Source organism: Thermobia domestica, chromosome 13, assembly GCF_964235325.1.
Source record: "Thermobia domestica chromosome 13, izTheDome1.hap1.1, whole genome shotgun sequence".
In the NCBI taxonomy this organism is placed as follows: Eukaryota; Metazoa; Arthropoda; class Insecta; order Zygentoma; family Lepismatidae; genus Thermobia; species Thermobia domestica.
This window is the reverse complement of record NC_137466.1, coordinates 136,325,399-136,351,750: the sequence shown is the minus strand read 5'-3', so window position 1 is coordinate 136,351,750 and position 26,352 is coordinate 136,325,399. Positions and strand designations below refer to the sequence as shown.

General features: G+C 34.7%; 1 protein-coding gene across 2 annotated transcripts in view; it reads left to right on the top strand.

Moving 5' to 3' along the window:
* The first annotated feature begins 225 nt into the window (after positions 1-225).
* Positions 226-26,352, top strand: part of LOC145668542 (cytochrome P450 6k1-like) — a 38,945-nt gene continuing 12,818 nt past the window's right edge. Inside the window, exon 1 of one of the 2 annotated variants that reach the window (XM_081736526.1) lies at positions 226-527. The gene's annotated coding sequence lies outside the window, so the exon portion shown is untranslated. Of the gene's footprint in view, positions 528-10,333; positions 10,471-26,352 lie in introns of those variants that run through there. The other variant, XM_081736527.1, reaches the window with a different exon arrangement.

Here is a 26,352-nt window from a genome sequence, read left to right as displayed (position 1 = left end):
TCCTCCCTTCGAAAGCAGGATTAACGCTATCATTCTAATGTTTACTTAAAAATGATATTTATATATGCAATGAACCACGAACACTGTATGTGAACACGTGATTTTAAAGTAAACTCTGCATACGGAAGTGACACACTGTAGCGTCGTAGCCTATCCTATTCTCAATCTGTTTTATTCAATGGGCATTGCTCTCAGACATCCCACAGCAACGCTTGTTACCACGGCTACACTTGAGATACGGGATCACGTTCTCGTCGCCTGCACGTTTGATATCTGACATACAGCAACCACGTGGTTAGGTGGCGTGTTCCACGCTGCTGGAAGAATTTTTATGTGTGAATCAGACTCTCACAGAATGCATTTGTTAAAAGCAACCATAGAAGTATTGGTGTGGGATATTGATGACATTTCATGGTCAAGGTCACACTGTATGAGCATCAACCATTAGCTTAGGCCACAACCCACAGGTGGAAGCGAAATAGTTTTTCATTTGCTCGTGTTGAATGGCAAGCGGCGATTGTGCAGTCGTAAGTACTAAGATTTCTATTGTAGTTTCGAAGTTGGTTTTAGTAATCTTTAATCTTTTTCTTCCTTTCGTTGGAAACTATTTGCATGTAGAAAACGACCTTTGGCATTCACTCAAGAAACTATACTGCCATTTACATAGTATAGGCTATAACATTTCAGAAGCGTGGCTCAGGTTGATTACTTGAAGCATCTAAACATAAAGAGCTCTTGTTTTCTATTCAGAAGGTTCCGGTTAGATATTATTATTATTATTATTATTATTATTATTATTATTATTATTATTATTGTTGTTATTTTAACGTCCCATGATTATGCACCGAGGCTAAGGAAGACAGTGATGATGAGATGGATGATTTTGGCGGCATGATGGAAGTGGAGGGAAGCGGGAGAACACCGAGGAAACCCACGCACACGGGTTGCCCACCACAAAGCTCATTTGGCAGGAGCTTGGATCGAACCGGAGAGCCCATCTGCCAGATATGAGCGCGCTACTACTGAGCCACCAAGTCCTCACACTGATATTCGTGTACGTCTAAATTAGTGAGAACACAAAGGGGAGTTCCAGGCTTAAACTCCCTTGAGAAAGATGTGATGTAAAAATGAAACTTAACAATTTCCAGGAAGATTTGAGTTTAGCATCCCTCTATATGAGACGTGGACCTACATTTAACGTGGGATCGGAATCACATGAGCCTCGCCGTCAATGGAACCCGGGTCTCCCACGCGAAAGGGATTTATAATATTAAAATATGTATACAAACAGTGGCGGATCCAGGATATGATCAAGGGAGGGGCTAAACAATAATTTGCCGTTTTATCCCGTGCAAAGCAGAATTGAAGCCCATTTTGTCCAGTATAAACCTGAGCGTCAAGGGGGAGGCCTATAGCCCCTTAGCCTCCCCCTTGGATCTGCCCTTGTATACAAACACCTGAAATGATATGAACTTGAGAGTTTGAACCCCTCCCCCATGACAAAATTCTACGTACACCATTAATGCGAATCATTTATAATGTTTGTGCTGGAAAGTGGCAGAATATCACAAATACAAGTTGACCACCCTCCTTTCCTTGAAAATCTATCTCGTAAGTATTAGGATATAGTTAGGGGCAGGAGTTTTTCGCAAGTTGCGAAATCGCGAAAGTTTTCCGACAAAACCGAGAGTTAGTCTTTTTAACGAACTACGTCAGATTGAGTAAGGAAATTAGTATCTTGAGTCGCGACAAAATACGATAACTGACAGTTTGAGCAAAATATGTCGTAAAACGCGACAAATTGCGAATTTTTTAAAATGCCCAATTCAGTGTTAAAATACAGAAACAAAAAGTACAATTTTCCAAGCAACATATGTTAAACTTAGTATGAGTTAAGGGAGCTGAATAATCTTGTATGCAAGATCACAAATAACTTTATTTCTCTAGAAATAATAAACGCGGTTGTTATGAAACTTGGAGGATTTGTTGAGTATCAATCAAGGTTGTCTTTGGTTTAATTCTTGTGTTATTATTCCTAAGGGGATAAGAGCTAGGATATGGTTATGAAATACGCGGAAAAGGGATATTTTTGAGGGAATTTCCCAAAAATCCCTCTGTTAGGGAAAACTGTACGTGATGGAGAAAAACGGAATTCATATTCAAATTCAGCGCAAAAAGTTCCTTTAAGATGAGGTGTTTTCTCTCATGTTACAAGAAAAAAGTTAAAATTTGTTGCCCAGTGATATTAGCGATGTTTTGAAAATATATGGATAATATTTGTACTCAAGTTGTGTGATGCAAAGTGGTTGGTAGGGAGCTATTATAGGTAAAACACCAAATATCCAAACAAACAAAATGTCAGGAGGCCAGTGTTTCTTCCAGCCATACTTCCGGGAGCTTTTCCTCTTCCCCCGGAACCCCCCCCCCGGATAAATTAAATAGGAATTGTATGTCCTCTTGTGCAGTGGTATAATGCTAAAATTTTTGGTATATATATGCTCAATCCTTCTTGAATATAGAGTATAGCCACCCTATATACGATCGTTCTTTCGTAAATTTAAGGTTAATGCACGCTGGACTAAAAAAAGGGGGATTAGGTGATTATATGCCATATACACCCCATTACGTTCCTGCTCTTGTGTAGAGCACCTCTTTTAGCAAATACTGCCCTAATGCATACCAGTTAGAATTTGCTTTCTCTTTCACGGACAAAATTTTCTGGAAGAAAATCTGGAGGTATCATGTCTAAATAGAATGTAAAGAGCTTGGAACCGCATCTGTCAAATTTATATTCCAAACCGCATACTGAAGAAGAATAAGACAAATAACTATATGTACAAACAAATAATGCAAAATAGGATCTAATTGTACTGCAATTGTTCATCCTCAGCACGGACTCTTTATTTGGGCACCAGGTGGACAAAACAGGTGCATTTTAATATGCTGAAGAGTTCCATTCGTGATTACTGTTAACACATGTGGCTGACGGTTAACCTTGCATAGCTTCACGTATTAGATTACATTATCTGTTAATAATATTACTGACAATGAGCTGCTTCAGTGAGCTTGGGTGCTTCGTCACCATTACAACTTAAATTTATAGAGGTCCTAAAAAGGAGGTTGATGCATGTATTGTAAGTATAGTAACCATGTTGATTACTAGACTCTAGATTGCAAGATAGATTCTTCGTGGCAATATGGTTACCGTGTAGCCAAACAAACTATCACTAAACTCAGTATGATGTACTTATTTCGTAAAAATTACGAAAACTCGATTTAGGGGCCGTTCAAAAATGTTGTGGTCCCTGATTCAAAAACTAATTATTGGCCAAGATCGCAATCTTTTGATCCATTTTTGGATCATTGCTAAATTTCTTTTTGTTTAAAATGTTAGTTGTGACGAAGAATTAATATATTTTTTGATAAAAATAGAAAACATGCACCATGGCAAAAATTTCTGTCATAACAAATAATACATACATGTCCTCTATCTTAAAAAAAAAAGAAAGAAAAGAAAAAGAATAAAAAGAAGAAGAAAAAAGAAATCTGAAATCGGAGCCGAACAATTGGGTGATGTCCCTTGTAAGCAAGCTTTTAAAGAATACACTCTGTTTCATGCAATCATTATAATTTATAACAAAATAGCAATATAGGCTTGATAACACTTTAAGTAGCGGAAACATTATGTAATGTCGGTCTGTTGATTTTGCTAGAGGAGAAGGTTATCTAATAGTTCAACAGTTATCACAATTGGCAAGAATTTTTCTTTGTATGGATTATATATAAAATACTTGTTATATCTGGTTCTGGTTTGACTTAGAATTCTTTATGTATATCATAACTTTTCTGTGACTATTTTTTATCACATTGATATATTATCAACAATCAAAACAATAAGACAACGTGGTAGATTAGCAATAAACGCAAGTCACTATTTTTAGTGTTATCCACGAAATGAAAAGTACATTTTTAAATTCGCCACAGTGACGTAACTAAGGGCCTGGGGGCCACCCGGCCGACAACGTGGAATGGGGTCCCTTCTCTACGTCCTACATCTCGATTTGGGGCTCGTAATGGCTTCGGGGCCCCCGCAATGCGGGGTCTGCAGGGCCCTTATTTACACCCCTGATTCGACACGAGACAAGAAGTACATTTTTAAGTTCGAGATGAGACGAGAAGTACATTTTTAAATTCGAGACGACACGGGAAGTATTAGTACATTTTTAAATCCGACACAAGACAAGAAGTAGTTTTAAATTCGACACGAGACGAGAAGCAGTTTTCAATTTAAGATCAGACGAAAAGTACATTTTTTAAATTCGATACGAAACAAGAAGTACATTTTAAATTCGAGACGAGACAAGAAGTAGTTTTAAATTCGACACGAGAAGTGAATTTTAAAATTCGACACAAGGCGAGAAGTACATTTTTAAATTCGACACGACGAAAAGTACAGTTTTAAATTCGATACGAGAAGTACAGTTTTAAATTCCACACGAGACGAGACGAGAAATATATTTTTAAATTCGGTACAAAGCGAGAAGTACAATTTTAAATTCGAAACTAGACGAGAAATAAATTTTTAATTCGACACGAGACGAGAAGTACAGTTTTAAATTCGACACGAAACGAGAAGTACATTCTTTAATTCGACACGAGACGAGAAGTACATTTTAAAATTCGATAGGAGATGAGAAGTAGTTTTAAATTCGAGTCGAGATTAGCAGTACATTTTTAAATTCTACACGAGACGAGAAGTACATTTTTAATTTGACACGAGACGAGAGGTATAGATTTAAATGCGACACGAGACCAGAAATACAGTTTTAAGTTCGACACGATACAAGAAACATGACAATTCTCCTCTTGTTTTTGAGACGAGAAATCTTACAAGTCTGATGGATAACACTACTTGTAAGAGGTCAGAAGTTTTGCCAGAATCTTTGCATATAATATGTAGCCCTGCTCCGAACATTTGCCTTGATAATAAATCAGTTATTAGTACCTAGTTCTAATGCTTTTTTGTTCGTTTGTGTATGAGGATTAATTAACAACCTGGGTAATATTATCATTTTCTTGTAATTGGTTTACCGAAACTCCTTTATATACGTACAGTACGTGCGTCCGTCCGTCCGGGAAACAAAGATCTCAAAAACTACTTGATAAATCACTACCAAATTTGGTCAGACTGTTCAGGGTCAGAAATTAGGAATTGAGTTCGTTTATAGAGGTGATATTCATACCGGAAGTGGTAGAAATCAAATACATTTCATATTCGTCTATAACTTTGTGCTAAACCCGGAAATGATCGAAATTCAATATATCTTCCGGTTTCGATAGTGATCTACTTACAAGGAAAGCTATCCAACTCCTCGACGAGTATCGCAGTGAAACGTGCACAAGAAGAAGGGCATATTGAAAGATGGAAATATGCTTACTCTTACGATTCGCAACGTCGTCGAACCGGAAGTAGAATGATCGTTCTCCCATAACCCCTGAAAGTTATGTATTCTGGTTATACATGCCAGAATATGATACAGTGAACTCTGTTTTCTTACGAAGACGAAGATTGCAAACTCAAGATGATAGCAGTCGATGGTGATTGGGATCTCTAGTACGTCATTGATTCGAACCGATGTGAAATTGAACACGATACGATTCACCGATTGTAAGTTTCAAACAAACACGTGTACCCGGTGCAGAAAAGGGACACGCTGAAATCACAACGCAAAATGGCTTTCTTGATTATTATTATTATTATTATTATTATTATTATTATTATTATTATTATTATTATTAGTAGTAGTAGTAGTAGTAGTAGTAGTAGTAGTAGTAGTAGTAGTAGTAGTAGTAGTAGTAGTATGATTAGCATTATTAATATGAGTACTAGGATGAGTAAAAATAATAATAATAAAAAGACAACACATAGGCTATATTGTTGGGCCCATTAAATAACGAAGGACTTCGGCCCGTCTTGAATGCCCTCTAGCACTGTTATAAAGGTTTTAGAATCCACAGACAACCATATCCCAGCCGGGATCCGAAGTCAGGGCCCTTCAGTTGTTGACTTGACGCCTCAATCTACACGAACATGAGGTCTACTAGAAGAAGAAATAGAATAGAACAGGGTTTCTCAACCCGGGGGTCGCGAAGAAAGCGAAAGAGATAAATATAATTAGAATCTAATAATGGAAAATATTTTTAAATAATTATTATTTTGAAATCTGTTCTGATAGACAATTTTTACTTGTATACATACTGTCAAGAACAACAAACATTTGGTCTACTAAACATTTTTAACGGGTGAAGAGTTGGTTAAAAATCAATTTAAATGAAAGAAATGTGAATCTAATGAGAACTGCGTATTGAAATACCAGAAGAATGCAAATCCACTTTATTTTTTATCACATGACCCAAAATTAAGGGGTTTATGAAGTTTTAAAATGTTCAAACGCCCTCCATTTTGAAACAGTATGACAGACCGCATTCGATGTTTGTAATATGAATGAACGGACCAAATTTGGTTTTAATCCATTCGTTTTTAGGGAAGTTACTGTATCCACTATATACAAGAAATGGATTCTACTATTATAGAAATAGATGTATATAGTGAAACCTCCGCAATAGTTATATTAAAAATCAGCCACAAGCTTATTACAAGACAGAAATTATAAAGGGGTCGTTGGCAAGAGGATGTGATAATATGCAGGTAGTGATCGAAATCAGGTTAAGAACACTGGTATAGGATTATTATTATTATTATTATTATTATTATTATTATTATTATTATTATTATTATTATTATTATTATTATTATTATTATTATTTCTTTGTCTTCTTCGTCTTATTGCCGACCTCATGTTCATGTTGGTTGAGACGTCAAGCCAGCGATTCAAGGGTCTCGACTTCGAATCCCGGCTGGGGTGATCGGTTGCGGATTTTAAAACCTTTATAGCAGTACTAGAGGACATTTAAGACGAGCCGAAGTCCTTCGTTATTTAATGGGCCCAACAATATAGCCTATGTGTTGTCTTTTTATTATTATTATTTTTACTCATCCTAGTACTCATTAATAATGCTAATCATACTTGTACTACTATTACTACTACTACTACTACTACTACTACTACTACTACTACCACTACTACTACTACTACTAATAATAATAATAATAATAGTCATACTAATAACAATAATAATAATAATCATAGAAAGCCATTTTTTTGCGTTATGATTTCAGCGTGTTCCATTTCTCCATCGGGTAAATGTGGTTATTAGGAACTTACGATCGTGTATCGTGTTCCATTTGACATCGATTCGCATTAATGATGTACTAGAGATCCCAACCACCACCGACTGTTATCATCTTGAGTTTGCAATATTTGTCTTCGTGAGAAAACTGGTTCCAGTGGATCACATTCTGGCATGTATGACCAAAGTACATAGCTATCAGGGGCTACGGGGAAACAATCAATCTACTTCCGGTTCAACAACGTTGCCAGTCGTAAGAGTAAGCATATTTCCATCTTTGAATATGTCCTTCCACTTGTGCAAGTTTCAATGCGATTCTCGTCGATAGCTTACCTTATTAGACCAAAAACGATAAGAAATAGCGAAAAGTGTTTTTCTTCCTTTCTTTTTTTCTTTTTTTGAATCTATTTAGCGTTCTAAGAATAGATATAATATCTCTAAACGTTATGTTCAAACCGGAAGTGAAAAATCAACCACTTTTTGTTTACCATTTATCGCTGTAGAATAAAAATGGTAATAGATAACGAGAAGCAGTTTCCTGTAATCAATTAAGCATTCTGAGAATATATTCCACCTCCACAAAAAGCGGTAGTGGTATTAAAATACTACCACTTGAGAAAATATCACACCATACAATCCAAATTGTTTCACGTGGTGTACATGTGACATTAATACTTGTTTTATTTATGTTAATTATTTAACAGTTATTCCTACATAGCATTTGAATTTCTTATTATTATAATAATTACAAAATTCTACCAGCCTACTTCCAAAAGTTAGCTACGTACTGTAAATTTACAATACAAAACCGGAAAGGTTCGATACGAAACGAGAAAACTTTTTCAAGTATCTAGATCGAGACTAGAAAGAATACTTGAATATTCTAGACGAGACGAGAATTCTAAAAAAATTACGAAGCGAGACAATTTCTCGTCTCGTGTCGTGAACATTGCACCGCAGTAGTTCTTGATTTCATTATATCATCTTGTATGAGGAGGTTTCCTACATAAATTATTGTCTCTTGGTATCCAAGCAAAGATTGCTTTTGACCGTTGATTTTCAATTTTTTTCCCGTGCAAAATGTCTGGTCACCTGTAAATTCATATGCCTTTATTTTCACACTGATATCTTACACTGTTATCTTCCTCCCATTTCCGCATCTTTGGGAGTTGTTCCCAGTGGTGACGATTGGATGTTAAAAGTGGGGGGGGGGAGCAAGACATGATCTGAATATTTGTATATCAATGTTAGTTTTTCTGGTTTTTCTAACACTTTGTTTGACGAAAGGTTGTATAACTAATAGGTACTAGACCTTTGTACTTTTAAACAACGACGGTGTAAGAAGAGATTTTATTCCTTGCTGATGAACATCTTAAAATTCTGTCTGGAAAATTGTGATTAGATTATTTAATAACATATTTGTAAAACAAACAAATAGAAAGGGTAATTTTAATCATAGTAATGAATAATGATGCTTATTTTGAAAAAGTTATATTGAAATTGGGATTAATGAATAACTTATATTTTTAATTCCACACATGCCATTAAATGTATGTTATTACTCTTAGAAAATGAAAGACAATCAATAAATACTACAAGCATAAGCTACGACATTTAAAGAAATACGCAATTGCAATATTAATTGCCTTAATTTCCAATTAAAACGAATTTCTGTAGCTTTCTGAACTCCACGGGAAGACACATAACCCATGTGTACTCACGCAACGGCAAATATTAAGCTATGTGGTACTATTTTTTCCTATGAACCAGTAATACATACAAAAACTCTACATTTCCAAATAAAACTATATACATTAAGGGGTCACTTCAAAAAAGTGGGGAGCAACGGTTCCCTCTTGCCCCCTAATCGCCATCCCTGGTTATTCCTAATATCCGTACTTTGCATGCTTTGTATTCTTCAGACGGCGAATGTCTGATTTTGCTAGTGTTCAGCCACAATTTCAGAACAAGTATACTATCTGTAGAGCACGTTCATTAAATATTTCCCGCTTCAGACCTATGAGCCGTTTAGTTGTCTAATATGAAGCTTTCAATCAATTTATTAAAAGAGAATTTGCCCATTCTATGTATATGTAGATCGGAGGTCGATGAAATAAAGTTAACCATTATTTTGCAGAGACCCATTGTAAACTCGGGCCAATAATGAGTTCTACTAAAAACCAAATCAGTACTACTGGGACTTAATGAGTATTATCATGCGGAAATTGGGGTTCTGTAATCCACATACGAAACGGAATTGTTAGAATATAGTAGCCTACATATTTGATCAGTCTGAGTTGTTTTATGTTGGTATAAGTGAATTTGTGATTAAATGTATCTAACACTAACATGCAATAGTCAATTCTTTTACAACTCCAATACGGTACCAAATCATTGCAAATCGATGAGGAAACAATGAATATGATTCGAGCATGTTTAAATTATATGTATGTCAAGCTAGTAATTAAGATATGTAAAACTATCACTCTCGCTCATTTATCATTAGTACGAATTACCAAACATACTAATTCTGAAACGAACGGATTTATTACCAAACATTTAATGGAAAAAGGGAGTCAATTCTTACATATTTAAACCATTTTTTAAAAATGTAAATCACATTATTGTTGCAAACCAGTACGCACAATGAAGAGGAAGAATAAACAGAAGTTTCACCTTCAAAAATTTCTACGGAAATTCTTAGTGATGATCGCGTGATTATGCATCTAACCAATAGGCTTGTTAGCCGTTGTCTGAATTAACTCGAGATATCCTAAGGAGTTCCCATTTAGCGACAATTACAAAAAGATAAAGCCGTTGTAGCTTGTCACGCCACTATGCAACCAATCCTGCGTTAAGATTGAAGGAGTTCCCTTTACTACACAGCGTGAACTGAATCACATCGACGCTGAATGAGCCACACTGACAATACGAGGGAAGGTTTTTTTGGAGTTGAGCCAAGGTGACTGCGAAGGTCACACTGTATATAGTCTCGTGAATAGAATTCATGTGAGGGAGATAGTGGTCTTAGTTTAAAAAAAGAAAAAAAAATTCCTCGCTGATACCCATTCCAATCGGATGCGGGTTCACGCACTCTCCCCATGATTTGCCAATCCTAAATCCTGACAGCGGGGAACAAGTTCCTCGTTATAGCATAACTACTGGTAGCGTTGACATTCTTATTCTGTGCATGTGGAAGGCCGGCAAAGATAATTTCCCGTAAGTTCAGTCATATTATATTATAATTTTATTAACACTTTCTAATGTGAGTTGTGTATTTTATCTTACGAGAAGTCTAGAAAATATTTTTGGATTGTCAATACCTGAAAGACGAAACAACGAGCAATTCTAGCTTCTGGATTTCGAAGTTTAGGATTTAGATATCTGGGCTTTCGACATCTATGGCCATCTAGCCCGTCACGTTTGAGGGATGACGCCCTTCGGCGAGCACGCTGTCCGGAGAAAGGGAAGCAAGAAAGGATTGAGGAAGGAAGGAAGGAAGCAGCTGGGACCTATGTAAGGTATCACCTCGGCATTTGCCTAGTATGAGTGAGGAAAACCCCGGAAAACGTCATTCATAATGGCTGGCTTGAAAAAGCCTTTAACACTTTTTCGACCGAGTGTCCCACCCGGGACCGCTCGCACCGAATCTAGTTTCTAGACACAGATCTTAAATTATTAAAATATTTCAATTCACACGGGAAGAACAAAATACAGTAACTCAGTAGGGCATTCAACTCAGGTATGTGTGGTCCTCGATTCTAACCGAGAATATGTGAGTTTGTGGTGATTTTCTTGGAATTCTCCGGTTTCCTCTCACTTCCTTCTTCCTTCCCGTTTCGATTCAACAAATCCTTCTTTACTAATCCATTTACATACTTGCACTTTTTCTGCAATCTTCTCATACAACATCTCCAGTAGCTAGTGTCCGGTGAGGACACTCACCCGAAAAAGTATAGAAAGCTTTTACAGGCCAATCATCCTAAGTGAGATTTTCCTGGGTTTTCCGCATTCCCACCAGACAAATGCCGGAATGGTACCTAACATAATGATCCCAGGCCACTTCCTCTCGTCCTCATTCCTTTCTTTCCTTCCAATTTCGCAAACAGTATGATCACCGAGGAACGTCATCTCTCATACGTGACGTGTTAACATGGCCATAGATACCGAAAGCCCGGAAATCAAATTCCTAATCCAGTAGTTAATGGTGCAACTGTGAATTCGATTATAAAATGGATCTTACTAACACTATTTTATGTCCTTTAACTTGACAGGTAAAGACAAGGTACAAAGTAATTCACATGTAATTAAGATGTAGTAATTAACGGATGAATTAGTGGTTATGATAAGACAAAAACAACTAGAGTTAATTATGATCTAGCAATTTTGCAAACAAAATAGAGGCGTAGTATGCACCACCCTCGTATAACAGACGTTAACGGTATCCCTAATTCTGCATAGTTTAATAATTATAGATATTCGAATAGATAAACTCTATGTTGAAGCAGATTTTTCTTCCTTCTTTTAGTTTTCTCTCTTTCATTTTCTACTTCCATTTCGATGTGAGGATTTCGCACCTTGTGTAAAGGTCGAAATGATTTTGGCCAGCAGCAAATATCAGGGAGCATGTTGTGTCTTATGAAATCTTGTTTAGTATATAACTCACTGAAAAAAAAAAAAAAAAGGCTTCCATACCTCTTGGCTGCGGGCCTGGAACGGAACATCAAAACTAAATTCCTCATGTCATCTCTTTGTTTATGAATATGAGAAATATTGAATTTAGAATTTAGATTTCTGGACTTTCGGCATGTATATACATTTAGCCCGTCACGTATGATGGATGGCGTCCCTCGTCGAGCACATTGTCCCGAGAAAGGAAAGAAAGGAAGCGACCTGGGTCCTATAAGTTATGTACCACCCCGGTATTTGCCAGGTATGAATGAGGAAAACCCAGGAAAATCTCATTCAGGATGGCTGGTCTGTAAAAGGTTTTTACACTTTTCTCGACTGAGTGCCCCACTGGGAATCGAACCTGGGATCGCTCGCACCGACTATTGGATCAGACCAGCGTTTCTGAAACTTTTTTTTTTTTTTTGCCAGGACCACTTTTATTAGTGTTGTAAGGACCACTTAGTACTTTTGTTCCCTTCGAAAGCAAATGAATAATAACTTATTTTTAATGTTATTTATTAATTTATACATATTTGAGCACTATCATCATCTATGTCGTTAAACCTGTCACGTATCCCTAGGCGAACACACTATCCGGGAAATGAAGAAGGAAGAAAGAAAGGAATGAAAAGGAGGAAAGCAGTCTGGGACTTGTACGTTAGGTACCATCCCAGGATTTGCCTGGTGTGAATGAGAAAAATCCAGGGAAAAACTCACTCAGAATGGCTGGTCTGAAAAAAAAATGGTTACATTTTTTGACGTATCCACCGGGAATCGAACCTAATATGTTTGCACCAAAGACGAGAGCGTTAGTTTTTTTAATGTTTTAGCATAAATAAATGAGCATAACTTTTTGCTTTAATTTAATAAGGGTATTAATAAAAGAAAGTATAATTGAAGGCTATAAAGAATATTATTATAATAATGCATATCTATCCAGGATTTCTCAAGCTGGAGGTCGCAAACATAGGTGAAAAATATAAATATAATTAGAATGTAGTAACGAAAAAAATATTTTTGAAGATTATTTTTAATTTCGTATTTTGATAAGTCATATTTTCATGTTCACACTTGTTTTCAAACAGCTAAGTAGATTGAACAAAATTGTAAACTCTTAAAGGATCGTTTAAGAAAACAATTGGAATAAAAGAGGAATGAAAGTGGTGAATGACTGTAGATTGATATACAAGAGGTATACAAATACAATGAAAATTGCATGTTAAAATACAGTATAAGCCAAAGCTACACTCATATGGAGAACTGTAAACCAATAAAAAGAAATAATCAAAATGCTTATTACAAACTGGAAATCACTTATAGAACAGGATGATGTGATTTTTTTTTTAAAGGTTGTGATATGAAATAGCTTAAGAAAGCTTGATCTAAGCTATTAGAATTTGTATAATCTTCCCTTATTAAATTATTATTATTATTATTATTATTATTATTATTATTATTATTATTATTATTATTATTATTATTATTATTATTATTATTATTATTATTATTATTGAGCCACGGTGGCTCAGTGGTAGAGCGTTCACCTCTGGTGCATGGGGTGTCTGGTTCCACCCCAGCTCGCGCCAAGTGAACTTTGTGGTGGACAGATACCGTGGTCGTGGGTTTCCTCAGGGTTTTCCCGTTTCTTCCCACTTCCTTCATTTCATTATTTCATTAATTTCTAATCACCACCGTGCCCTTTAGCCTAGCTTTAGCACAACCGTGGGACGTAAAACTCAAAGATTTCATTTCATTTTTCATATTATTATTATTTTATAATCTATAACTGTTCGAAATTCTCAAGTAGAGTGTGCGATACCGAATTTACCAAAGTCTTACATTTTCTGTCTTGCTTGGATGAATGTTCAGCCCAAGAGGTCCACAAGATTAGATCTTGAGGCCCACGGTTTGAGAAACTCTGGATTAGAGAGCATCTGTCTAAGACGATTGGACTAAGTACAATTTACAACAGCATAGCTATGACTGTGTATTTTTAATTTCGAAGATATTATCTCACATTACAAACAAATTTAATATTACGCAAGGCCTCAGTAGTTCAGTAGTAGAGCGTTCATCTTTGGGTAGGGTCCCTAGTTCGTTCCCAACTCGCGCCAAATAGAGTCATAGCGGTCTATGTGGGTAGCTTCTCCTACTTTCTTCATTCTACCCTTTTCATTCATTCTATTATCACTATCTCTTTTAGTTTCGGTGCGTGATCGTGGGACGTTAAATTCAAATCATTAACATTTCGCTTTGTACCTACTTTGAAGAATAGAACGAATCGTCGTCAGCTGAACAATTAAAAAAAAAAAAAAAAAGCTAAGTTAAACGTACTTACTTGTATAAAAATTAAATAAAAGAACATTGAAACTGTAACGCTTGGGTTCAATAATTCAATTGATGTAATGTCGTAGTATTTTTAGTACCCATGAAAGTCTCTGACATCATTGTTGGAGTCAATGACACTTTAAAGCTTCTTTGAATGTACAGTAATTTCTGCACGTAACAGAACACGCTTTTATTATGCTTGTATCATTATACAGTTACATCCAATTGTGGCTTTAAGAAGAAAAAAATGTTTGTTCGACAATGATCATTAAGACCTCCATTTACTCTTAATAATAGCTTATCAGTAGAACATCCAACAAAGCACAAAGTTGATTCTGGGTTGCAACAGGACGTCAAAATGATATGAAACATGTCATTAAACGTCAAATAAGGATTCAAATGAGTGATACGTGAAGAACTAGGAGCAGAGAAAATTCAGATACATGAGATTAAATGGAAGCCTTGGAGATTAAATGGAAATTACTCATAGACACGATATTGTCTTATAATCTCGTGTAGCTTTGGGTGAAGCCCATGGGCGGAGTTAGGAATTGTCTGCTGGGGGCAGACCTTTTGTCTGTTGGGGGGCATGGTAAACATAAATGAGAATTGAAGGATCTTATAAGTGGCATTTTTATTCTTTGTCAAAAAGTCGGGGGGGGGGGGGGCAATGCCTCCCATAACTCCGCCCATGGTCAAGCCAGAGATCTCTTGCATAATAAGTGTGGTCTTCCAACGTGAGCTACCATACCTTTGTAATGTAAAAGCAATTGAGAAATCCTTCAGCCAATATTGACAAATAATTGGAGAGACATTCAGAGAAGTATTGTACAATCCGCGGCAAAAAACCTGCAACATGAGCATAAAGTTTATTGTGAAATGACGAAGTCTTTTGCTCCAAAATAAGTGTGCACGCGAGGAGGCCGAGGTTTATCTTGGCGTGATTCGTTCCACTTAGACGTTATGTTCATTCCCTGTGCTGTTAGGTGTAGTTTCACAATAAACTTATATCCTCATGTTGCAGGTTTTTTGCCGCGGATTGTACCAACGATGCCTTTACAACAACTTGTAAATTCGGCATGGGAGACCCGAGTTCGATTTCTAGTGGGACCTTATGTGTTTGGATCCTACGTTAAGCTGTAGATTCACGTCTCATACATCCCTTGCTGCTGAGTGGGATGCTAAACTTCAAATCAACAACAACACTTGAAAATAATACGCGTAATCCCCTGTGATGGGCAAACAATTTCCTAACGTTGCCTTTCCCATACGAATTAACGTAGACCCTACAAGCTAGAGCAGCGAATCCCAACAAGTGTGTCGCGCAGCCCCATGGGCTTGTCGCGAAATTTTAGAATTTTAGAAGTCTAAAAGTAAAAATAAAGTCAAATGCCCCGTATAGTTTCACGTTTCAGTGATAGATCTATATGAACAAATGCAAATTAACAAAATACATGTATGTCTTTGTATTTTAAATTATTGTGGAACTTTCATTAATATTTAGTTTATAGATATCTTATCCGACTTCAACATACATAGGCCTAGTTAGAGAGCGAGGCGAATTTTTATTGATATGGTACTTTTTAATATACGCCATGCTCTTTCCTCTATCATTTCTGTTTTTATTTTTATTTATTTTAATTTTTATATATAAGATGTTAAATAACATAACAATTTTCGGACATATTATGTTACATAACAACATAATTTACATAACATGCTACTTTGGACAGTTTACACTATACAGTGTTTTAGGTTTAAATATTTTGTTTACAACTTGTTTGTTTCTTTCCCATATTTGAATTTTCTTGGATTATTAGTTATTTGCACTGTATTTTACGACACAATTCATATGCACGCATAACATAAATATAACTAGGTGAAGAATTATAGTACTTAATTTTCCAGAAATAATCTGTGGTTATAATTTCAATTGAATTTCAAAATTGGTTATTTGATTTAAACTTCTTTTAGTTTTTCTTCTTCTTTTCGGATTGTCTTTTCCATGATTAATTTCCTCTTCTTCCAGAGTTCTTCGACCATCTGTCTAGTAATCATTTCTGTTTTCCTTATTTGTTAGATTTTTTTTTCATATTAAGGTTTCTCAATTTGTTTCCTACCGAGATGTCTTTTTCTTTCTTTCTTTCTTTCTTTTTTTTCTTTTTTTTTTTTTTGACATAGTTCATCACAGTTCCATAATACATGTTCCGGTGTTTGTTTATGGGTATCTATAGACGTTCAATCAAGCACCAAATATAGATATCTATGATGTTCCGAGGACTTCAATTTGTTTCATTCAATAGACATTCAATTGACATAGACTATTCGATCACTCTCTAACATTGAGCGAAATAAACATTTTCAACGAATATTTCTAAACAGTGTTCGTAGTTTGAGGGGAATTTCCCTAATTTAGGGGAATTTCGTACGTAAATTTAGCAGAAAGAAAAAAAAGGAATTTTTCGTTAAAATGTGAAAATCCAAATAAATTCTCGCGCTGACTGATTGACCAATAAATACTTAAACTTTTCTTTGTTCTTCAGAAACAATACAATAGTAGTAGTTTGTGTTTGTGTTCAAAGTAGCATAATTTGCACCAATTTTTGGCTCGGTGCATTTATGTATATTTTTGTGTAAAAACATAGTTAAAGAAAAAGTAAAACCAACAGAAACAAAAAGTAAATGAATAAAACAAATGTGGTTGACACTTCCTTTAATAAGTAAATTAATCTTATCGCGTAACTTCGGTCATAGGAATTAACACTCAACAAACTAGGGAAAATTTTGTGTTACTTAAGGGAAAGTTTCTTAAGAAAAGCTACCAACACTGTTTCTAAACATGCCGCACCGTTGACGAACGAAGCTCATGCGCTTGTTACTTTACAATTACTGATGTCTAAATAGATCCAAATGATTTAATGTATCATAGAACTCAAACAATTCGTAAAGTCGTACACAGACAGTTCGTCTATCTAGAATTTTTATTCTGAAGTGAACGTGATGGATGTAAAGTTACAAAAATATGTCCTCTCTTCACATTCCTCTGTTATTGTCTAAGAAATGAATGAAACTAACGACTATCTGGCCTAATGTAGTGGAAGGGCAGGCCGGATATTAAAAAAAAGTGAATAGGACAGAGTTCTATAACTACTCATTTCTTTCCCATCCATAACCTTAAAATGCACTTTTTATACCAAAACTCACTCTTAAGCAAATCTTCTTACCTCTTTGTATAGATTAGCACTTTATAAATGTTTGTTATGTGCTATACATGGGTTTTAAAAATTTATTGCATGAAAAATGAACTCTAAGAATAAAAATACTGTATACATTTTAAAATAAATTTTATAATATATAACTTAATTGTGGGAAATATAGAATTGTGTACTTAACACCATACAAATACGATATTCAATTTTAAAATAAACAAAATATTAACGTAAAACGTAGGGTTAATTCTTAAATAAATGATTTATGAAGCTTAAGCTTAATAAATAAATGAGCTTAAGCTTGATCATAATAAATAATTTATTAAGTTTATTTTACTCTTCGTTGATAAATGATTACACAAAGTGAAAAGGTACCCCTAAAAGAGTCAAGTTAGTTTTTTTTTCGTCAATAGATTATTTTTTCTGAGTAAAATCGCGTTCTTATGAAAGTGCCACAAGTCTAGTAGATTATTCCCCAAAAAATCTAAATTATTATGGAAGTTTTATTATTATTATTATTATTATTATTATTATTATTATTATTATTATTATTATTATTATTATTATTATTATTATTATTATTATTATTATTATTTTCCGAGCTAGACTGAATATCCCCGATCTGGATAATGGTGGGTCTACTTACATTGAAAATTGCAGTGTGCACTTACACAGGGAAAAGGTAAAAAATACATTACAGACTGGACATTATCACAAGAAGTCGTCAAGGACAAAACTATGATATGTTGAAAGAAAGTAAAAGTTATTTTTCAAGCCTATCTGCATTCCCACGACCTGCATGTCAATATTACCTAACAATATTTCTTTTGCTTTTTGTAATAAAAAAAAAGAGGAAGTGGTTACTTCCTATTGTGATATTAAAGACAGATAAAAAAAATATTTTAAAGAAAAGAGATATTCGCAAATTACAAGTGATTTCTTAGACAACAAAGCTCCTCGGAAAATTCATTTTCTTTATTGCTTAAAAAAATAGTACAGAGTAGCCCTATATATTAAGATTAATGTAAGAAGGTTTCCGTTGAATTTAAGATTTATACTCAGGGTAATCAAACTTTGTGTAGCAGAATAGAAAAGTCAACAACAACTGACATATTTTAATTATTTAAAAGCCATTGGCCTATTTAGGGTCCCATTGGCATTGCACATGACAAACTTAGTTGTATTGCGAGATAGTAACTTTTGCTTGAACTGCTAGAAAGGCAGAAAAATATTACGGATAGTCTGATTATATAAATAATAATAATAATAATAATAATAATAATAATAATAATAATAATAATAATAATAATAATAATAATAATAATAGACCAAGAAATAACCCTCATACAGGTAGCAATGACATTGACTCAGACAACATACGTACAATATTTAGTACGAAAATTAGCAAATACAATGACCTGCAGACGAAATCAAACAGATATAAAAATATCAGAAAGTTACAGCAAGACCAATCATAATCTCAGCTACAACTATTTCCCCTAAAAGTACTGTGACCCAACAGGAATAGATATACGAAAAACATCTCTTAACGAACCTTCAAAAATCAGCAATTCTAGACACCCTTCACGTGGTCAGGGAGTTCTCGTTCAATAAGCTACGCTTGCCAGATACGTCCATCAAATTATTAAGTTGGAACCAGAAGGAACGTGGATACATATTGAATAAAACGTATTGTGTTTAGTTTCTTGAATTTAAGCAGCACCATACCTATGGGAATAGAACCTACAAAACGTTACTTGTTCCAAAGGCGACTACCTTACTTCGTTTACAACTGCAGGGAATGGGCAGAGGAGATAAAGAGAATGTTTGTGACATAAGGCTAACAACTATCGAAATAGATATATTTTCTCATAAGCTAATAAAATATGAGTAAGTAATATAAGCTCTTTACAATTAGATATTATTTGATGAACTTATACGTTAAAAGTATTATTTACACAGTCATTAAGGGGGGTACGGTGGCTCAGTAATAGATATTTTGGATCTGGTGCGTGAGGTCCCTGGTTAGATCCCGGTCCAAGTAAGTTTGTGGTTGACAACATCGCGTCCGTGAGTTTTCTCATGATTCTCCCATTCCCTCCTAAATTCTCATTCCACCAATTCTTCGATCATCATTCACTTGCCTTCGATCATCATCAGTCTCCCTTAGCCTAACCGGTACAATCATGAGATGTTAAACTGAAAGATTTCATTTCATACAGTCATATTTCTAAAAAGTTTTTATGGTGAATCGCTTAATAGCTGAGGATTCTTTACCACAGTTTAAAATCTTCCATACTTTAATGGCTTTGCACAGTTTAAGGTAGGCGGAAGACTATGGTCCTAACTTTCTCGCTCCTCAAATTAAATGTTTCTCCACCTATAAAACATCGCCTCTCCCGCGTGCAAAACCCAAACGGGTAGGAGGTTAACACCACAGTAACATGAACCAGATAAATAATACAATGATCCAGAGTTATACAAGTGCTAACCACTATAAGCCAGTGGCGGCTCATGAAGTCACACCGGTAAAATTTACAATTTTATCGCTACCAGGAGAGGGAAGAAAATTTACCGAACGTACTAATTCTTGCATTCAAGAATTATGTCATTAGGTAAATTTTCTTCCCCAGAGTTCTCTTACAAGCCGGCACTAGTATCGTCTCCCATACCAATTGTTCTGCCTCCGTTGATGTGAGGTCTATATTCGAAGTACTACCATTCACCATGAGATGTGATAAGAAGTTTCACACACCAATACAAGAATTGTACGATGAACTCCAACATAAACCAAATCGAAAATGGACAGACACAGTTAATTAATTTGAGGACAATATCCCTCCCCTTACATCGATGAATAGATAAAATTCCTTAGAATCATCCTACTTACACTACTTCGCTTTATTTGAAAAGTTTCCCCTTTCGCATTCCCATGTTCTCTAGTTCACTTAGCCATTCGAAATGTAGTTTCAATGAACTGACATAGCAACTCACCACAAAATTAGGAAACACTTATATTGATTTTAGTTTATGTAATAAATAACCTTGCCGTAAGAGAAGACATTACTCGAAACACATTATGATAGATGGGAGCTGTGAACCTTACTTGTCAGAAATATAAATTCATCTAATTTTTGCTATTCAATGTTAAACAATAAAATAGCGGACAGTGGGGTTGCCAGAGGGGGCTCGAACCCCCTTCCTAATTAGTGGTGAGACGAGGAATAAAGTTATCCCGTCTCATAATTTTATGTAGAACTATCGTCGCGTCTCGATACTCAAAAGGTACATTCGCGAAGTGTCCCCTCGGGATTCATGTAAAACTGATTTAAATGCAAAGTTCTCCATGGCTCAATGTGTATTGTACTAATTTTAGCGGCCCATATGGGTAATTTGCATATTTATGAGCCTTCATATACTCGGAATTCAATCATACACTACTATAATGCTCGGTCACAAAATTGCTTTTAGTTTCTTTATATGTAACTGAACATGAATGTGGGCATATGCAAAACAAATTGGATCAAATACTGCTTCTCTGACACGTGTTATCCACACCGGCCGCCATCTTGGATTCGCCATATTGGATTCAACTTTCTGTTTTTCAAATGGGAATAGGTGCATGTGATACATCAAATTAATATAAAATTTTCTCGGAAATTCATTGGCGTAGTGAGTTTTCCGATAGTTTGTACCATTTGCGAAATATTACATGTTAAATCCCTCTAGGCACTTCGCGAATAGACATTGCAGAGTAATATCAGTTACGCTTACGTTTTTGATGTTGACAAATCAAAACAATTTCTAACTGGAAAAGTACTGTAGGTATAAACAAACTCTCTACAACATTCTTGTCATAATCTTACAACATTTCTGTGAGTGATTGTTATTACTTTCATGTTATACTATAACAAGGAAGTATTGTATTACGAATAAAATGCCTAATGTAAATCTAGATACGACCAGATTTTGGTGAAGATCTACCATATCCTATTTACGTATGTATGTCTGTATGTATGTACGTTCAGAAAACATTTCGTCAACAATAAATCACGTAAGAGATCACATATAGATACGGGGCCCTGCACAACTTTTCAAATGGTTGAATTTGTGAAGTGCCTCACATTCAACATGCAATATTTTGCAAATGGTACAAGCTATCGGAAAATTTACTACACCAATGAATTTCCTAGAAATTTTTGTATGAATTTGATGTATCACATGCACTTATTCCCATTTGAAAAACCGAAAGTTGAAGCCAATATGGCGGATCCAAGATGGCGGCTGGCGTGGACAACACGTGTCAAAGAAGCAGTACTTGATCCAATTTGTTTTGCATATGCCCACATTCATGTTCAGTTACATATAAAGAAACTAAAAGCAATTTTGTGACCAAGCGTTATAGTAGGGTATGAATTCCGAATATATGAAGGCCCATAAATATGCAAATTACCCGTGTGGGCCGCTAAAATTACTACAATACACTTTGGGCCGCGGAGAACTTTGCATTTAAATCAATTTTAGACGAATCCCGAGGGAACACTTCGCGAATTTACCTTGTCAGAGAATTCTTTATTGTCTCGTTTCGGTCCTTGGAAAACTTTTCTTGTCCCGTTTTGTAAATTTATGTAAAAAAAAAAAAAAAAAAAAAAAAAAAATAAAATAAATCCTTATTCTTCTTAATTTCATGTAGAAGTTATCAGGAGTCTTCTGTGTCACGAAAGGTCCACGAAAGGGATGAATGACATTTAAATCAAATTTATTATTGGAGTATATTGTGTAATGACTTGCATATCTTTAAACACTGATAAATTCTCTTAGTCATCTTAGCGCCAATCACTTCTCAATTTATAGCTTTTATACAGTGAATCAAGTAACACTAAAACAGTGTTTGAGATGTATAACCTGGATGAATTAATGTTGCCTCGTCTCGTAGGGGACATTAACGTTACTCCTACGTAGTTCGTATTAATTAAACTCCATTTGGTAGATGCGAGGAAGTTCTTTTACCATCCCCCGTAAACATGGGTTCTGGCTAATCTAGTAAGGAGAGTGACGCAATGGTCTCCTAGGGAATAAGACTGTAGGAAGCTTTCCAATGTTGCGTATGCTATGCATGTTCTCATTTTCTTTCCTGTCGTATCAAGAGAGAAAATATTGTTAAAAGAAAACTTTGAAGCAGATAGGCCTATGGCAGAGGTCCCTGTGATATACAGTCAAACCTCGTTAAGAAAACCATTAACATTTTTAGAATTAAAATCAGTTTTCTAGAGAAGTGGTCCTTTTAATGAGGGAGGATTTAATGATTTACCAAAGATTTTCAAATTTATGGAGTAAAGCTCAAATAAGAGGAGGAGTTGCAATTAATTATAAAGTCTATCGTGCTTTCTGGCGCTTCCACTCACGCAAAACTATCTACTGTACTATAAGTCATACTATATACAGAGTGCATTAAAAGTTTAAGGCCAATTCCGTTACGAGCTAAAATACGAAAAAATGGCATTCTGGTAAATAATATCATTTATTGTAATAAGTAATGTGATAATTATTTCTATAGTGTTTTGGAACTTTGTAAAACCATCTTATACAATCTCAAAATCTTATTTTTCAATGGCAGAACATAAACAAAATACGAGATACGGAATATAAATAGTCCAAGTTAAGGTTAACATTTACCTGCCACAATTGTCGCAGGTCGTCCTATCTCACCCGAGGAAGCGTATTTGTAATAAAGCAGTCGTTGGTCGGGAGGAAAGGTGGACGACATAAAGGAGGTTGCTTGAAATGCATTGTTCTTATCGAGCTATAATTCTGTACCAGTAAAAATGGGTCATGATAAAGGGTGGGATTGGCTTAAACAGGTGGTCGTTTAAAGGGATTTTACTGTATATACGATACTGTAAATTTATGATTAGATTGGTTGTTAAAATACATTATGTTGAAATTATTTGTTTAATTTTATTACGGTACATGAATCATAAATTAATTTCTATAATTCGTTAAATATTCTTAAAAGTTATTTTTTGTTGTTGTCATGAGCTGAGAAAGAAACGTACAAGCCTATATATCTACATGTTTATAATGGATGTCTTTATTGGTGCTTATCTCGATACAAATAATAATAATAATAATGAAATAAGACTATCTCACTTCTATTACATGTAAACTTCACATGATTAGTAAGATGTGTTTGGGTGATGCTCTTATTTTTAACAAATTTATCTGCCTTTAATCATGACTATGTGGAACATGTCTTTCTAAGGAGACTCAAACCATGTGATAATATTGATAGGTCAAGAAGTCTTTCTAAGACATAATATCTTTGCAGAAAATCATCTGTTGTATTTGTGTTCATTTTTAATATTCTATCTTTCTATTGTTAGATATGATCATTTTTTTTTCTGGAATTACAGATAACGTTCACTTAACTCCCTTTAGAGATAAGAGAATTCGCATTTTACATTGATAAGCGTTGCCTAATGAACATTTTCAGAGGTGAAAGCAAAACATACATAATATATTGATGAGAATAAACTTAATTATTTTAACTGAAAACTAACCTACCTTCAGCAGGTTGCTAAAAATTTCTGACGTATACGTTTTAATCTTTCTTATTCATCTCCAAGTATTTTTGTATACCGTACATTTTTATTTTTTCAATTTGAGATAGAAATTTCGCGTTTTAAAAGTTTTCCGATTCTTACAAGTTCACTGAACATGATTGTTTAACTACAAATTAAGACACATCTTATATATATAATATGTATTCGTAGATCAGTCTAGTACAATATTCCAAAAGTCGACAGAAAACCCTTTGGGCATTCATAACATATTTAGTATTGTCTGGAACATTATATCGATTTTTTGAAGCTAAATTAGACTAACTACGAATGATTCCAAAGTTGAACCTTGAATCTAGCGATAACTTATATATTTCCTGAAAGGGTTTGTCGTGAAAGTTCCAAAATAGGCTTCAATTTCTTTCCAGGAAGTGACTCCACCCTTTCAGGGTTGGAAATATATAGAACAACTTGACCTATAGGTCTATATCCTATATGTCAAAGTGCTCTGCTTGACTAGTAGATTAAGGATGCAATATGCACTACCCAATTATGTCCTTATCAAGGTAATAAACCAAAAAAAATGTTATTTCATTATAAATATCCTATATTGGTGACCCTCACTATCACGCTGTAGAGTAATCGTGAGACAATATGAGTTACGTGGCCTTCACACTTTAAAACCAAAGCCCAAGTCCTTTCAGCACCATAGTGTGAGTTACATGGCTCTCACATATTCAAAAACTGAAGCCAAGCTCCAGCAAACAACATCCAGCCGGAGCCTTCTTCCTTCTCATTCCCGGGCCTTGTCGTGGCTAGAGGGCTTAAACCCTGAAGGGTAACCAATCGGGTTTATATAGCTACAAAGAAAGAGTTGTTCGGATCGATTAAATTAGCTCAAATTTACATCACAACTAGTTTTCCCTAATTAGTAACTCAAAATCTATTGAACGTTTTAGTGCCGTGCGACTATCAAACAGTTCGTCTAGATGAGCAGTTGACGAATATATGGAACGTACCGATTTGACAACGTTTATAGGAAAAATCGTGGAAAATATAAAAATTGAAATACGTACACCAAATGTGTCACATCTAACCATAATAAGGAGTCATATTAGTGGTGATACCACATGACTTACTGTTGTTGCCCCCCATTATGGATATGCTTTTCTCAACTTTATAGGTTCACTAATATAGGATATTTATAGTGAAATAATCATGTTTATGGTTTTATTGATTAATATAGGATGTAATGGAATAGAGCATGTTATATTCTTAAACTACTAGTCATGTGGAGTACTTTGATACATAAAATATATAGGTCAAGTTGTTCTATAAATTTCCAACCAGAAGCGGTGGGGTCACTTTCGGAAAAGGAATTGAAATCTGTTTTGGAACTTACTCGACAAATCCTTTCAGGAAATATATAGGTTATCCCCAGATTCAAAGTTCAACTTTCGAGTCATCCCTGGAGATAAGATCAGGATCTTCCGAGAATGCTGGACGTAGTCTTAGCGAAACTCTGAGAGGAAATAATAATAATAATAATAATAATAATAATAATAATTATAATTAATAATAATAATAATAATAATAATAATAATAATAATAATAATAATAATAATAATAATAATAATAATAACATTAAAATTTACAAGACGTTAATTATGTTTAAGTAGAACTGTTATATTGAAAATGGGAATATTGTTTCTCATAGGATTCTACACCTAATTCAGTTTTTGAAAAATCAGGATTTTATGATTTCATGTTTCTCCGGAGTCTGAAATATGGGATAAGATATACAGTAAAACTGTTATATGGGGTGAGAATATTGTGCTTTAATAGAGATGCGAAAAGTATTGGAGAGGAGGGGCATAGAAATTTTATTTTTTCTTTCTCCTTTTATTCAATTACCACTTTTATTTTCATGTAATAGGTTGTACAATATTAAGAATCTACTGCATGCTTCGAAAGTGACTTTCAGCGTACAGTACTTGTGATTGCAATGCTCAGACTAGCTTTCAAATGACATTGTATTCTTTTGCCTGCAAGGATGAATTATGCAAGGTTGAATGATCACTGATGTCGTTTCAGTTAACTAGCTACTTCATTAATGCCTTGAACAATGAGTCACAAAACTATTGAACCCACATTTTTTTGTTTTCGTACAAAATCACGGTCACATCATATTCAGTTTGGTAATTTTTATGAGTATCAAACATTAGGTCTATTATATGAGGAACCTAATATAAGCTTTGCTTGCAAAATTAACTAAATTAAATTTGAATTTTGGTTATTTAGTTAGTCTAATACGGAAATAACACCATCTTCTT